This window comes from Oryctolagus cuniculus, chromosome 6 (assembly GCF_051225735.1).
Source record: "Oryctolagus cuniculus isolate XC-2025 breed Fujian yellow rabbit chromosome 6, ASM5122573v1, whole genome shotgun sequence".
Taxonomy (NCBI): Eukaryota; Metazoa; Chordata; class Mammalia; order Lagomorpha; family Leporidae; genus Oryctolagus; species Oryctolagus cuniculus.
Genome location: NC_142872.1, coordinates 33,576,365 through 33,592,580, shown reverse-complemented (window position 1 = coordinate 33,592,580; position 16,216 = coordinate 33,576,365). Strand labels below are relative to the sequence as shown.

The 16,216-nt window shown below is 38.5% G+C and overlaps 1 long non-coding RNA gene across 5 annotated transcripts in view; it reads left to right on the top strand.

The window, feature by feature from the left end:
* Positions 1-16,216, top strand: part of LOC149126095 (uncharacterized) — a 224,054-nt gene that overhangs the window by 191,374 nt on the left and 16,464 nt on the right. The window contains exons 5-6 of one of the 5 annotated variants that reach the window (XR_016235347.1): positions 4,039-4,330; positions 15,146-15,261. This is a non-coding gene — a long non-coding RNA (uncharacterized LOC149126095). Of the gene's footprint in view, positions 1-1,506; positions 1,623-4,038; positions 4,663-15,145; positions 15,262-16,216 lie in introns of those variants that run through there. The other 4 variants (XR_016235348.1, XR_016235350.1, XR_016235349.1 and 1 more) reach the window with 4 other exon arrangements.

The following is a 16,216-nucleotide window of genomic DNA, read 5'->3' as shown; positions in this document are numbered from 1 at the left end:
TCAGTCCCGTTCTCTCTTACATGCTATGTATATTCCACAGGGAAATGCATTCAATCTTCCTTCCTCCATAAGGTAGAACATCAGAACCTCACATCTCCTCGCCGTTTCAATTATGACTGTTGTACAAGCCTCTATCAACTTTACCATCTATAGTCTTCTCATTAGTCTCCTGTTTCTACTCTTGTCCTCTCTAGGTAGCTCTTAACCTGAAAACCAACGTGATATTTTTAAATCTATGAGTTAAACGGTATTAGTCCTTTGCAAAAATCCCCCCAGTGGCGTCTCTCATCACTCATACTAAAACTAAAATCCCACTCTGTTAGTGTGGCTTACAAGACCACATGTATTCAGGCCGCTGTTACTCCTTTGACCTCAATCCTACCGCAATACTCATCTCGCGCTGTAGTCACACAAGTGTTCGGCAGACGTAAGAAGCAACTTCCCAACTCAGGGCTACACTGCTTGCTGTTCCCAGAGCTCTTCTTGCTTTCCCATCAGCATCTCCCCAAATATCACCTTATCAGAGACACTTTCTCCATCCCCCTGGTGCAAACTTGCCCTTATTTATACCTATCCCCGTTTTAGTTTTCTTCATAGCACAACCGGCACCTCAGTGGTCTATGCTTTGCTCTTAATGTTCTGTCTTGTACCAAAGTAAAAGACTCATGTAGCCTTTACAGTGCCTGCAACAGTTTCACAGTGAGTGGACCCTAGAGAAGTGTGCATTTGTTTAACAAGGATGTGAAAAGACTTCTATAACATTTTGTTATGAAATAATTTACCGATCAGCTAACAGTATTAGAGGCGTCAGAAACCAGTCTGAGGAAACTCATCAGGGGAAGGGCAGAGTATTCTGAGCATTCCTGAAATTACACTAACAAAAGTAATCTGTCCTGGCTAAATTAAGCCCTGAATTTTAAGAAATGCCCAGGGGTAGCCATTATAGTGTAGAAAGGTAAACTACTGCCTGCGACTCCAGCATCCCATATGGGCATCAGTTCATGTCCAGGCTGCTCCACTTCTGATCCAACTCCCTGCTAATGTGCTTGGGAAAGCAGCTGAGGATGGTCCAAGTGCTTGGGTCCCTACACCCACGTGGGAGACCTGGATGAAGGTCCTAGCTCCTGGTTTTGGCCAAGGAGTGACCCAGCAGATTAAAGATTTTCTCTTTGTCTCTGTCTCTCTCCCCCACCAGCAATTCTTGCTTTCCAATAATCAAATCTTAAAAACAATCAAAAAACAACCAAATGAATTGTCCAAATCCAAGTTTTTAAAACATGTAATAGTGTAGAATTACACATACTCAAACACAAGCTGGTAGAAATGAATGCATGTAAAACAGGCACAACTGAATCAAGTCTGTGGACTGCATAAATGTCCATTTATTGTTTTTTGTATTACACATTAGCTATTCAAAAATCCTTTCAGTACAGTATCATTATTTGTAGTCACTGTATTGTGCAACAGAATGCTCAAACGTCTTCCTTTTATCTATCTCTATCCTAGTACTCTCTGACCAACCACTCCCCCATCTGTTCCTCCTACTACTCTCCCTAGACCTGGAAAATGGTTTTAATTATCATCAAAAGCCAAGAGTTAATTTCTCAGTGTCTGTTCTGCAGGTAAGTATTCATTCCCTAAGAATTTGGAGGTAAAATTAAAAATAAAAGGCATAGGTTGGAAAGGCTTAGATTTTAAAATAAATTGGGATATCTGTATGTTTTACTTTTTACCTCTTAGAAACTGGTACAGCATTAACATGACAAGAGCTCCCCTGAGAAATCCTTAAGTAAAAATTATCCAATGGCTTGCCAAACTCACTTAGCTATTGGAGGTGAGGGTTATTTTTATTTTTTTTATATCTCTTAGAAAATAGGGTAGAGTTTTCACAGGAAAAGAGGTGATGTCATTTATCATGGCATTCCAAGTCAGCATTATCACAAGAAATATGGAAGAATAGCATGGCCATAATCTTTTGCATCCTATGTAGATACTCATACTGTTGTCCTAATAGCTAGTACCAGGTTATCTCATCAGAAGTAGTAAAAGCTCAAAAAGGAAAGAATTTGAGAGTACTGGAACTGTATTTTTAAAATGTGATTTTTTAAATAATTTATTTGAGAGGCAGAGTTACAGTGAGAGGGGGAGACAGAGTCTTCTGCCCACTGGTTCACTCCCCAAATAACCGCAACGGCCTGAGCGGGGCCAATCTGAAGCCACAAGTTTCATCTGGGTCTCCCGGATGGGTGCAAGGGCCTAAGTATCTGGCATCACCCACTGCCTTTTCAGGCTATTAGCAGAGAGCTGGATCAGAAGAAAACCAGCTGAGACTCGAACCAGTGCCCAAATGGGATGCTGGTGCCACCAGGAGAGGCTTAAAATACTATGCCACATTGCTGGCCCCAAATTCGTGGTTTCTTTGCTTTCAGTTTTAAGCATACCAATTTATCTTTTGATATTCATTTGTTCCCCAGTGTACACTTGAAGGAGGTTTCCCACTCAAATTAATTATAATATTAACCTTGCTAGACAATTTCCAATAAAATTTTTTACTTAGTAAATCATTCATTGCTTTATGAGGTTAGTTAATGCATTTCTCAGGTCTTAATCACTTTTTGATTAATTGATGGAGTCTGATTTCTGAATGAGCCTGTATTGAAGTGAATCAGACTGGATAAATTATAATCCTGTCTTATCTCATCCCAATCACCACCACCAATGACACTGTCATCAAAATCCCTGACAACAAGAGGCTGTGCCTTTGGTACTTAGCTACAGTGTTGAGTTAATGATGCCAGGTGTTTTACTGGCGGTCATCAACATTTAAATATTTTAAATTGAATCTACTAAGCAAGAGTCAACATTGGCCTAGGATCAGCTATGCCAAGAAGTGATATAACTTTTCTAAGTCCATCTCTGCACTCCAGTGTATCTCAGAAATGGAAATGTGATAGCAGGGTCAACAAAAGCAGCATCTGAATTACTTCCTATATACACACTGTCTAACGTGACAAAACCAGCCTGACATTTTGGCTTTGAGGATTTTTTTACCTGATCAGACTAGGGTTGGGATATATTTATTGCAATACATGAGAACTTATTTTTCCATATCGTTCACAAGTTTCCTCTGAGTTGGAAATGGTGCCCTTGGTTTCTCACTGCTTTACTCTGATGTCTACACCACAGGTTGTACCATGACTCCAAGGCTTGACTAGGTTACTGGTTCTGACAAGTATACTGTTCTAACCTGTGGGGATACCACACTCCTCCTGGTAGTCCAAGATTTGCAAAATTCTTTGAGGAATAATGATAGGCTGACAGGCTATTGAAACAATATTGTTAGTTCCATTTTATAGGCCCTGTCATCACCAAAATGCTTCTTTGTATTTGAAGTGCCTCCAAGGGCACATGGATTATTAGATTGTGTTATCATAATAGAAAGAATATTTTATTTCCTAAAATAAAATTATCTGTTTCCTGGAAATATTTTAAAATGACTTAAATTTGAATTCATGATAGTAAAATAGCTATTTTAATTAAGGACAGTGTTTACAGTTTAAGCATTTATCTATGTTCCTAAAGGATTATGTGAACCAGTAAGAACATACATATTTTTTAATTTTCAAAATGTTTTCTTTAATAACATAAAAAGTGTTCTTTGCATTCACATAGGTCAAGTGTACACAATTGTATTTGGGTTTATGAGCAGCTGAGAAGATTTGCTGTTTTGTGGGAAAGATTTGGTCTTGACCTCAACAGTTATGCTGCCATATATAGTTTAGGACATTGATTGCATTCAAAAAGCACTGTCAGAAGAAGAGACTTAAAAAATATAGGTGGATAGCTCTGTCTGAAAACTTATGTGCAATTAGTCCTACCAAATGTCACAGCTCTGTCAGTACTGACCACTGTCAGACACACAAACACTGTCAGACAGTTCTTTGCAGATTCTTCCATGGATCCTGATATTTAATACTTAGGTGGGACCCTCTGATATGACAGACATGTTATAAAACTAAAATCTCCTTTCATTTACAGCTGTTCACAGAATTTTCCTTCTACCTCCTGCCATAACTTCCACCTGAGGTTAAAAGATATGAGCTATCTCTCAAGGCATTCTTAAGAGAAGCTACCCATTCCCTCACAAACTCTGGATTTCAAGCTCAAGCAGTAGAAACTATGTCTGCTAGCATCCAGCTCTTATAAAAATATTCTGGCTTTTTGAGAGACTCAAGTCACCATGACACCACCCTTCCCTGTAAGGTGTCCTCTGCTGAGTTCCTGGCCAGCCCACAACATCCTCTGAATCTGCATCTACAGGAAAACCCAGGTTGGTTAAGTGCAGCATGGATGGAAGCAATAACCTTGATGACACTTTGAACTTATCTCTTTGCATACTTGTCCCTAAGTCTTGACTTTGTGATTCTTTATGGAAGGGTTCTACCAAATTTGACCCATTTTCCTGCTATAGGACAGGCACTTAAAGACATTTAAATCCCCTCAACAATACAGAATTAAGTGGTATTATTACAGATGGGAAGATTTAGAGTTTAAACATCATAATTCCTTCAGATCACATAGTATCACTATGTTCCTAAAACTGTAATACGTGAAACTTGTATGCCTTGAACAAAGTTTAAAAATTGTATTTATAAACAGCATGAAATCTTTTCTCTTTATACTAATAAAAATGTAAATAACCTTCAAAACAAAAAAAATGGAAAATGTCTAAAAATTCTCTGTAAATTTTTATACAGGGAGTTGACCATATTCAATTCTATAGAATCACAAGTATCTAGAATATATAAAGATACAAAATATAATAAAACATACACATGAAGGTATCATTTTACAAGATTTTCAAGGCATGAGACAGAAGCCTGAGTGCTTGTGCTTTGATGTATATTCAATGTTTCCATTAGGAGATTCTGGTATATCTATTTACCACATGTCTTCTCCAAACTCAAAATACCTACATGGAATATATTTCCATTTGAAAATGGAAATAACAAAGTGGTGCCCCCTGAAATCTAGCTCTTGTGAGGAGAAACAGCCTACATAATATTTGATTAAAATGTGCTTCATTTTTGACTCAGAGTAGTAGGAGTTTTACCACCTGTTATGTAATTAATGTGGTGCTCAGACCTCCAGCTTGGGTAAGGTGATGTATCCAGACAAAAGAAACTTAACATTAGCAATGAGTTCCGGATGCCAAGGTTTCTTGTCCAGAATTACTAAGTTCTGAAATCTGTACACTTTGACATTGACATTGATCACCACTGAAAGTTGATACTCAATTTAAAAAAAAAAATGTGTTGCTAAAGCATTGTTTAAGTTTTCTGTGAACTTATTTCAGTATTAGCTTGTTTACTGAAAATTCCTGGAAGCTACAAAATGCCATCTGTTTCCTTATCAAATTGCACCCCCACAATCATAGGCAAATACCGCTGCTTTTTTTATTTGTGAGGTTGCTTAGAAACAATGTGGTTGTATTCACGGGTTGGTTGTGATTGAGTCATGATGGGCCTGAAGCAAATACAAAAAAAATGCCCAACTTCTGGACATAGCCTGAAAATCAACTTCCACACAAGAAACACATCCCAGTGCAAACTTCCCTAGGGAGCCCCTCATGCAGACACAGTTAGAATGATGTCTTCAGGATGGATCATAAGTAGCCACGTGACCTGACAATGCATTTTCACATCAACTGGAAAAACTGGTAGCTGGTTTTCCTTTGCAAATGATCTTTAACTGACTGAAGTATCTTCGTGACTTTAACTTTAACTATGAAGTGTCTTCCTGAAGAATCCCTCCAAAATTGGATTTTTAAAAAAATTTTTTTATTTAAAAGGCAGAGTTATGGGGGAGGGGTGGGTATTTTACATCTGCTGGTTCACTTCCCTAAATGATTCCAACAACCACAGCTTGGCAGGTCAAAGCCAGGAGCCCAGAGTTTCTTCCAGGTTCTCCCAAATGGGTACAGAGGCCCAAGCATTTGGGCCATCTTCTGCTACTATCCCAGGTGTATTAGCTGGGAGCTAGATTGCAAGTAGAGCAGCCAGGTCTTGAACTGGCATCCATACGGAATGCTGGCATCACAGGCAGAGGCTTACCTTACTATGTCACAACACCACCCCTCAAAAATCGATCTCTTGGGCTGAAAATGATCACAATATCCCCATACCTAGCCTCCAGGGAAGAGTCAATTTTCTAACTGTGCTAGCTTCAATGGGAAGCAAAGCAGATGTGCAGCAACAGTACATACAGTGCCAGAACACATATTCTAGAATAAAAGTAGCTTGTCTGGGGGAAAAGAAGAGGGGGAAACAAAATCAACCAAATTAAAACACTGACTATTTTGACCATGTTTATTCAGCAAACACACACTGACAGAGTGGATTTTCAGTAGTAGTGCTGTATCGAAGACTTGATCTGATGCAACTACCCCAAGTAGAAAATAATTTTTTGCACACACTAAAAAATGATATGCGGGGGCCAGCATTATGGTGCAGCAAATAAAGCCACCACCTTCAACACTATCATCCTATATGGGCACCTGCTATCCATGTGGAAAACATGGATGAGGCTCCTGGCTTTGGCCTGGCCCAGGCCGGGCCAATGAAGCCAATATGAGGAGTAAACCAGCATACCAAAGATCTCTCTCTCTGTAGCTCTTATTTTCAAAAAAATAAATGTTTTAAAATGCTCTGTTGGAACTTTATGGACATAAATACTATTCCAAATATCCAAATAGCTAGGAAGTATCAGCAATCAGCACGATATGTAATCTGTTCTGAACAACTGGGTACCTTAGGTTGCATGATAAAATACTCGGGTAACACACATCCTGCTAACCAGTGATGTCCTTTAAAACATCAATTCTGTATAATTCGGTTATGCTGTTTCTGAATCCTAAGTCTTAGTCAGACCCTGAATTTCTGTTTGATTATATTCACGTTTCAAAGCCTGTTTGAGCATCTACTATATGAATTACTATCCTGGGTAATCCACATAAGTGATACTTTCCAATAGTCTCCACGATAGAGTCCTTAAAATCCTTTGCATTTACAAATGAGGAAGCTGGTACTCGGATCTTAGTGGCTTTCTACACATTTTATTTTGACTACAAAACTGTGTGGTAGGCTGGCACCATGGCTCACTTGGCTAATCCTCTGCCTGTGGCGCTGGCACCCCGGGGTTCTAGTCCCGGTTGGGGCGCCAGTTCTGTCCCGATTGCTCCTCTTCCAGTCCAGCTCTCTGCTGTGGCCCGGGGAAGGCAGTGGAGGATGGCCCAAGTGCTTGGGCCCTGCACCCGCATGGGAAACCAGGAGAAGCACCTGGCTCCTGGCTTTGGATCGGTGCAGCGCACTGGCCGCAGTGCTCTGGCCATAGTGGCCATTTGGGTGGTGAACCAACGGAAAAGGAAGACCTTTCTCTCTGTCTCTCTCTTACTGTCTAACTCTGCTGTCAAAAACAAACAACCAAAAAAAAAAAAAAAAACCCACTCTGTGGTATTTCCATTGCATTGCAGAACACTCATTTTACCAAGCTGCTTAGTAGCGAACAAAATGTAGAAGTGGTTCCTGTGCCTCTCCAAATGTGATGTTTAACTGTTTACTGTTTAGAGTATACAGCCAGAGTGAAAAGAAACAAGGGGGAAATACATTCTCCTACTGCAAACACTGGGAGGATTCTGAAGCTAGGGAAATTTGCCAAGTGGAACTAAATATAGATCTGAGCCTGCTAGGAAAGTAAACTCAGGGTGACTAGTCAAGGAAACTGAGCAGGGGCCGTTGGAACCAACCTAACCCCAACTGAATGGCTCTATAGTTACTACTATATATTCTCAGGTCTTCTGACCTGAAGGCTGTGAAATGGGAGGAAGCAGAGGCAAGGTGGCTTAATTTCACAAGCCAAAAGTCTGAATACACTAAAGTGTGCATTTGTACTCAGAATTGTTTAATGGTCATCTTATAGTTGCCTGTGAGAATAGGCTATCAGGAAGAGTGGCCACATCCCATATGGAGTGCCTAGTTTCAACCCCTGGGTCCTTCTCCTGACCCCAGCTTCTGGCTAATGCAGTCTCTGGGAAGCAACAGTGATGGCTGAAGTTTTTGGATCCCTGCCACTCACGTGGGATACTGAATTTCCTGTCTATAGACCAGACCCAGCACTGACCATTGTGGGCATCTTGGCAGTAAGTGAACCAGCAGATAAAAATGTTCTCTTCTTCCTCCCTCTTTTCTCTTCCCCGCCTCTTCTTCTCCCTCTCCATTTCTCTGCCTTTCAAACATATGCACAAATTCTGAAGAAGAATGGGGTACCAGTATATGTTGTTGGGAATCCAAAAAAGAAAAACTATAACTTTGATCTTAACAATGCTATTTCAAATACCAGTAGAGAAAGGAACTAATATCAACTGCATTGTAGGATTTTTTTTTGTCTTTATCTGTTTCTCATGGGCACAGGTGGTAGGGAGGAAAAGATTCTTCTATTGTAGGCTCCTCAATTTGATGTGCCAGCATTTGAGGGGCCTTTTATTTTTAATGTTTTAACTGTCTTGTTTGGCCAAAAACCAAAACATGTTTTGCCTTCCAAATGGATTTCAAATAAAAGGTATGGTCAAAAGCCTCTTGTTGCTTCCTTTATGCCTATCAAGGCTCAGGTGTTTTTACAATGCAGCAGGAGGCTGCCTATTCTCCATGCTAAGTGTGTTAACCCTTCCAATAGAGACTCTCCCAACAAAAGGATGGATCCTCAAGGTTTTTTTTTTTTTTTTTTTTTAACTTTCATTATGGTCTGCGATGCTTGAAAGAATTTTTCAAAGTAGGATCTTATGCTAAAGAGAACCCAGTTGTACCCATCCTTGATTAAATGCATGCTCTGTGCTTCTTGGATGATACAAAAAGGTTGCACTTTCCACTGGATCATACTTTGGTACAAGCAGAGTTCACATCGCAGGATATGTGAAGGAGCTTCTACCCTTTGGTCTTCCCTTAAACTTTATATTTTGCCCTTATGCTATGCCCCTCAGACGTGCATTTTTTTTTAAGTATTTATTTATTTGAGAGGGAGAGGGGAGGGGATCGATCTCAAAAGCTGATTCACTCCCCAGATGTCTGCAAGGACCAGGGCTGTATTGATTATAAGTGATTGCTTCTCACTGTTGTGAAACCAGAGAGTCCTCTTTCTTCCAGGGAAAAGGAGGAGGAAGGATCAAAGATGACTAGGTAAAGTAAAACCAGAATAAAGCAAGTATGCTCTTCCCTGTCCTACTGGAAGTCCCAGCCAATGCTAGCACTGGAAATGAAAGGTATACAGATTGAGAAGGAGAAAAAATCTTGTAGATTACATCACTGTCCAAATAAATAATAAATAAGTAAATCTGATGCAAAAACCTCCTAGGAATAATGTGATTATAGCAACATCGTGCGATCCAAGATTAATGTACAAAAATCACTTTCCCACATACAATGGACAAGTAGAAAATGGATGAAATTAGAAATCATTATGTTAAGTGAAAATGGTTAGATACAGGAAAACAAATGCCACATGTTTTCTGTCATATACAAAAATATATGGATGTTATATGGATATTTATAAATGTTGTGTTTGCTGAATTATACCTCTTACACAATAATATACCCTTCATTCCTCATTTGATGACCTCTATCTCGAATTCCACATTATGTGAATTTTTTTTAAAGATTTATTTATTTTACTTGAAAGTCAGAGGAGAGGCAGAGAGAGAGAGAGAGGGAGAGAAAGGTCTTCCATCTGATGGTTCACTCCCCAGATAGCTGCAAAGGCCAGAGCTGCGCCGATCCAAAGCCAGGAGCCAGGAGCTTCTTCTGGGTCTCCCATGTGGGTGCAAGGGCCCAAGGACTAGGGCCATCTTCCCCTATTTTCCCATGCCATAGCAGAGAGCTGGATCAGAAATGGAGCAGCTGGGTCTCGAACCAGTGCCCATATGGGATGCCAGCACCACAGGCAGAAGCTTCACCTGTTATACCACAGCGCCGGCCCCCACATTATGTGAAATTAATATATCCATCCCTGCTTTCTTTGTGTGTGTATTTCCCTGCTGTATACTAAATTCTCAGAGTTTCCAATCTTTTTTGTTTGGATCTCTTGCATATCCTAAACTGTTGAGTTTGCTGTGTGACACATTATGAAAATGATTTTATCTTCATCAAGATTTACTTTTGTTAAAATGAAATAAAAACACATATTACCATTTGGTTTTGCACTCTAAAAAAAGAAGCACTTAGGTATAAATATGATTAAATATATACAAGAGCCATATAAGAAAAAGCACAAACCATCAGTGAAAAATAAAAGTAAATAAATGAAGAGATATCCTATGTTCAATGACAAGAAGTATTGTCAAAATTGTCAGTTCTTCCAAACATGTTCTATAAATCCAATTCAACCCCAATCAAAAGATCAACAATTTATTTTGATTATATTGACAAAATAATTTTAAAACTTAGGTAAAAATAAAACCTAGAATAGATAATTACAAATGAAAGAAAATAAATATATTGAAGTAATCTTTGACAAAGAGGAAGAGAAATTTTCAACAAATATTTTGAAACAGCTGATATCTACATGCCAAAAAAAGAAAATAGACATAGACCTTAAACTTTGCAGAAAAGCTACCTGAGAATAGATCAGAGACCTACAGTGAAATACAAAATTAAGATAACAGGGGATGAGATTTAGATGACCTTGAGTATGGGGATGACTTTTGGAATACAAAACCAAAGTTAAGATTCATGAATAAAAAAGTCAATAACCTAGACTTCATTAAAATAAAAAGTGCTCTGTGACAGACAACTGTGAAGAAATGGACAAATATGTCACAGTTAACTACTGGGTGTTACTGACTGACATCTGAAAAGGCAAAACCAAACTATATGAAGAACTTACAAGACACAACAATAAGAAAACAATCTTATAAAAAATGGACAAAAGATATGAAAATAGAACATCACCAAAAATATACACTGTTGAATTAAGTATCATGTCATTAGGAAATTTTTAATTTTTTTAAAAAAAGTAATACTACTATAAACCTATTATAAAGGCCTAATTCCAGAATGCTGAAAACACCAAATGGTAGCAAAGATATGGAGCAACAGGAATTCTCATTCATTGGTGATATGAATGCAAAATGGTGCAGACACTTTCAAAGATTTCTTACAACTCTAAACTCTATCACATGATCCAGCAACTATAGTCTCAGGTAGTTACACAACTGAACTGAAAAATTCTGTCTACATAAAACCTTGCACCCATGTGCATATGACAGCCAGCTTCATTCATAATTGTTTAAACTTGGAAGCAACCAAGAAGTCCTTCAGTAGTTGAATGTATAAAAAAATTATGGTACAGCCAGAGAATTGAAACTTTTCAATGTGAAAAGGAAATAAGCTATCAAGGCATGGAGGATATTGAGGAAACTAAAGAGCATATAATAAAGTCCAACATGACAATCTGGAAAATTTACATACTGTATGACTCCAATTATATGACATTCTTGAAGGCACAGCTATGGAAATAGTAAAAGGAACAGTGGTGACCAGTGGTTAAAGTGGATGGAGGGTCTAAGAGGCAGAATACAGATGCTTTTTGAAGTAAAATTATTCTGTATGAGACTGCAATCACAAATATATATCATTATGCATTTGTCCCAACACACAGAATGTACTACAGCAAGAGTGAGCCATATGTGTGTGTGTGTGTGTGTGTGTAAATGTATGGCCACTGGGTTTGTAAAACATTTTAATTGTAATATTTAATAATTTTAATGTTTTACCATATATTTTAATATTTAATAATTTAATATTTTTTATATTTTACCATACTCAACATGCAGATATTATCTACATACACATACATAATATTTTTCTCAAAAACAGAAATTTACTGTCATACGGTGCATTGTTCATGACAATGACCATAATCTGGGGAAGGAAAGCTATATTGTCATGTATACTGAATAATCAAGTGAAGCTGTATACCAGATAATATGACATCCACACCATTTTAAAGTTCTCTTTCTATATATTAACTTCCACAAATAAGTAAAAATGTGCTATTTTTCTTGCTGGGTCTAGCCTATTTCACTTAGCCTAATAATCTCTAGTTCCATTCACTCTGTCGCAAGTATTAGTGTTTCTTTCATTTTATGGTTGAGTAGTGTTCAGTCGTGTGTGTGTGTGTATGTGCGCGTGTGTGTATAGGATGGATGGATAGATAGATCGATCATAGTTTCTTTATCATCAGCTGATGGGCATGGGATTTAACATATGTACTACCATCGTACAAGATGTCAATTGTGAGGGATGGCGTGGGGGCCGGGTAATACGAGAGCTCTCTACGTTCTGCTCAGTTTTACTATCAGCCTGTACCTGCTCTAAAAAGTTTACTAATCAAAGAAAATCCAACAGTTAAAGTCAAATGTTCCAATTAGAATGTGAAGAAAAAAATTGAAGAAATATGTCCCAGAAGAACATGTACAGATGGCAAATATGCACATGAAAAGAAGTTCAACATTATTAGCCATTAGTAAACTTGCCAATTAAAACCACTGTGGATATCACTACACCCCTATTAGAATTGCTAAAATAAAGAATAATCAAGTGCCAAATGTTGGTGAGGACGTTGAAAAAATAGCTCACTGTTTCATTGTTGGTAGCCAAGTAAAATGATCTTACAATGAGGAAAAAAGTTTGTTATTATGAAACTAACCACATATTTACACTATGACTCAACAATTGTACTCTTAAGTATTTATTCCAGAAAAGTACCTGTAAATCCTACACAAAAGACAGCAAGCTTACATTTTTAGTAATTTTATTCACAACAGTAATTTAAAATTTCTGAAATGCCCACTAATGGGATATTGGCTTGACCAAACTATGTTATACCCATACCATGGAATACTATTCAACAACATAAAGGAACACACTCAATACCATATGATCTTGATAAATCTCTAGAGAATTGTGTTAACTACATAAGCCAATTCCAGAAGGTATATTCTGTGTGAATGTATTTGTATAACATTCTTGAAGTTGGAATCTTTTAGATATGAAGGTCATATTAATGGTTACATTTGTTTAGGAATGGGGAACAGGTATTGGATGGAGTTGAGGCATGGTTGTAAAGAGTCACATGGGTGATCTTTGTGATGATCAAATGGTTGAACATATTTACTATGGTCATAGATGTAGAAACTTAAATTTTTGGTAAACTGCACATACACACAACCATATGCAGCAAATAAAAGTCAAGAAATTCTGAATAACATTGGTCTATTTTATCAGTGCCAATATTCCAGTTGTAATATTGCAGTATAGTAGAACATTACCTTTAAAAATACTGAGTGAAGATTATATTGGATCATGTTGTATGATTCTTACAAGTGCATGGGAATTTGTAAATTTCAATAAAAAACATTAACAAAAATTACAAATCTAAAGAGGAAAAATACATATAACATCAGATTTAATTATTTATTTGAAAGGCAGAGTTAGAGAGACAGAGGCAAAGAGAGATGGAGAGATCTTCCATCCACTGGTTCATCCCCTAGATGGCTGTAATGGCTGGAACTGGGCAGATCCGAAGCCAGGAGCCAGGATCTTCTTCCGGGCCTTCCCTGTGGGTGCAGGGTCCCAGGAACTTGGGCCATCTTCTGCTTTTCCAGGCCACATTAGAGAGCTGGATCAGAAGTGGAACACCTGGGACTTGAAGTGGCGCTCACATGGGATGCTGGCACTGCAGGCTGTGACTTCACCCTCTACACCACATCACTGGCCCCTAACATCAGGTTTCTATATTCACTTCTTACTACCTCAGCTTAGCATTACAAGTCATTTTCTAGGGGCTGGTGCTGTGGCTTAGTGGTAGAAGCTGCTGCCTGTAGTGTTGGCATCACATATGGATGCCAGTTCAAGTCCCAGCTGCTCCAATTCCGGTGTAGCTCTCTGCTATGGGCTGGGAAAACAGTGGAAGATGGCTTAAGCGCTTGAGACCCTGCACCCACATGAGAGACCCAGAAGAAGATTCTGGCTCCTGGCTTCAGATTGGCCCAGCTCTGGCTGTTGCGGCCATCTGGGGAATGAACCGGCAGATGGAAGACCACTCTTTCTTTCTACCTCTGCCTCTTCCTCAGGATCTCTGTAACTCGGCCTTTCAAATACATCAATCAATCTTTAAAGAAATCATTTTCTGAAGTTTCTAGATCTTCAAAGTTCATATCAATTAGAAAATGAAGCATAACCTATCAATGTAAGTAAAACACGAGAACAGGAATACAGAAAATAGAATACTCATATGTACAAATATATGAACAACTGTCCAGTGATTTGAGGAGATGAGACTGTAGGTTATTCAAGTGACAGAAACTAGAACAAAAATTCGAACAATTATACAACCAGAGTTTCAAAAGGGAAAGCCAGGAAGAATAAAAAAGCAAGGTAACACCTAAAATAACATTGGCTAGGAAATACCCTGAACTCTTAAAAGAATCTATTCCTTACATGAGGGAATACTATTTATCCCCACCCCATTAAAGTTAAACAATAAAACTCTAAACATGGGCATTATACAGCATCATAGAGTGAAACTACAGAAAAACAAGCAGAAAAAATCTTTTAAGCATCCATAGAACAAAGACAATAACATTAAAACAGTAACACCTTTAAGATGTAAACTGGTAAGAAGGCAAAATATTAATTGATGGCATGTGAAGTAATCACTAAGAATATGTATGGCACATGCAATTTCCCAATTAGAAAGAGTAGAAAGGAAACATATGAAGAACCTGCTGTTTTACTCAAGCAAGGTCAAATGGTCAGCAGACTGGTTCCAGCTGTCAACGTCCTTGGGGGATGCCTCACTCAAGAGAGCCATTTCTCCCGGGGTCACACCCTTCTCTGGTCAGCTTACTTTTAGTGGGAATGAGGCATAATAAAAAAGTCCAAGTGGTGGCCTCATAGGATTCTATTACAGGCAAAACTCACTCCAAAACTCCTTACTGGGTTGTCCTGGCCTTTTTTTTTCCCCCCTCTTCTGAACTTCTTACTAATCGATCATTTCTCTGCCCAATCCTGTTTTGCCCTTTTTCCTTTTACAGATATGGATACCTTACAAATTTCTGATTTTCCAAGCTTTTTTACCCATCATCTGGGACCAGAATCATACTGATGAAATTCATTAACAGAAATGGTTTGAAAAGACCACACTAATAAGGTGAGCTTCTGAAACTCGATTACTCACCAAGTTGACACTGAGTCATGGGTGAAGCTCAGGCAGGCCTTGCACGTGGTAAAATGGCTGCTGGTGGTAAAATGGGAAGCTGTACTGGTGGAAGAGCAGGCACTATGTGGCACAATGTGTTTAACTTTGGAGGTGTGTGAAGAAAATAATAGCTATAAAATAACTGAAAATATGGTATATATACAGAATGGAATATTTAGTCATAAAAATATTGAATTCTGTCACTTGCAGCAAAATGTCATTTATTCATAGCAATTGAGATGACAAGATTTTGAAGCCAGCCAGGTGATGTAGTGATACATAAAAAATTTAGAATCCAGGGCCACAATTACTGTAAGGAGCTTCAGTAGCAGCCAGTGGGAACTAATTCACACAGAGTTTTGGAAACAGTGAATAGAATACAGTATCCTGAAGAAACAAAAGCACAACACTGAGATTTGCCGATGAAAGTGATTAGTCCATTGCCCAGTTTCCACCACTGATCCAGTGTTCAGAACTTAAATCTATCTGCTGGAGAGGAGTCTGGGTTCCAAAGAAGAAAGAGACTTTAACATCATACCACATAAACATAGTCCCGGCTTCCCCACTGTGAAATCAAAAGGCCTTCAGCACATTTACTTGGAAAACTCTGCACTTGAAGGTCTTAGTTGACAAGGAGACTGAAAGAATTTAAACCATCCTCATGTCCCCACTTGGAGTGAGGATATAAGAAGACTGGGTGATAAATGGAGTGCTGGCCAAGGTTCGGTTACAGGTATCCTCTGGGTCTACGGGCACACATAGTGGTAATCTCCCTAGTTTAAGAATGTACAACATAACGTAGATGAACACAATTGGCAGCTGCTATGAACTCCACAGTGGATCCTTGATTTGAAGAGAAAGAGTTACCATCACAGAAAAGGCCAAGTAAAAACCACCTCCAGTTAAG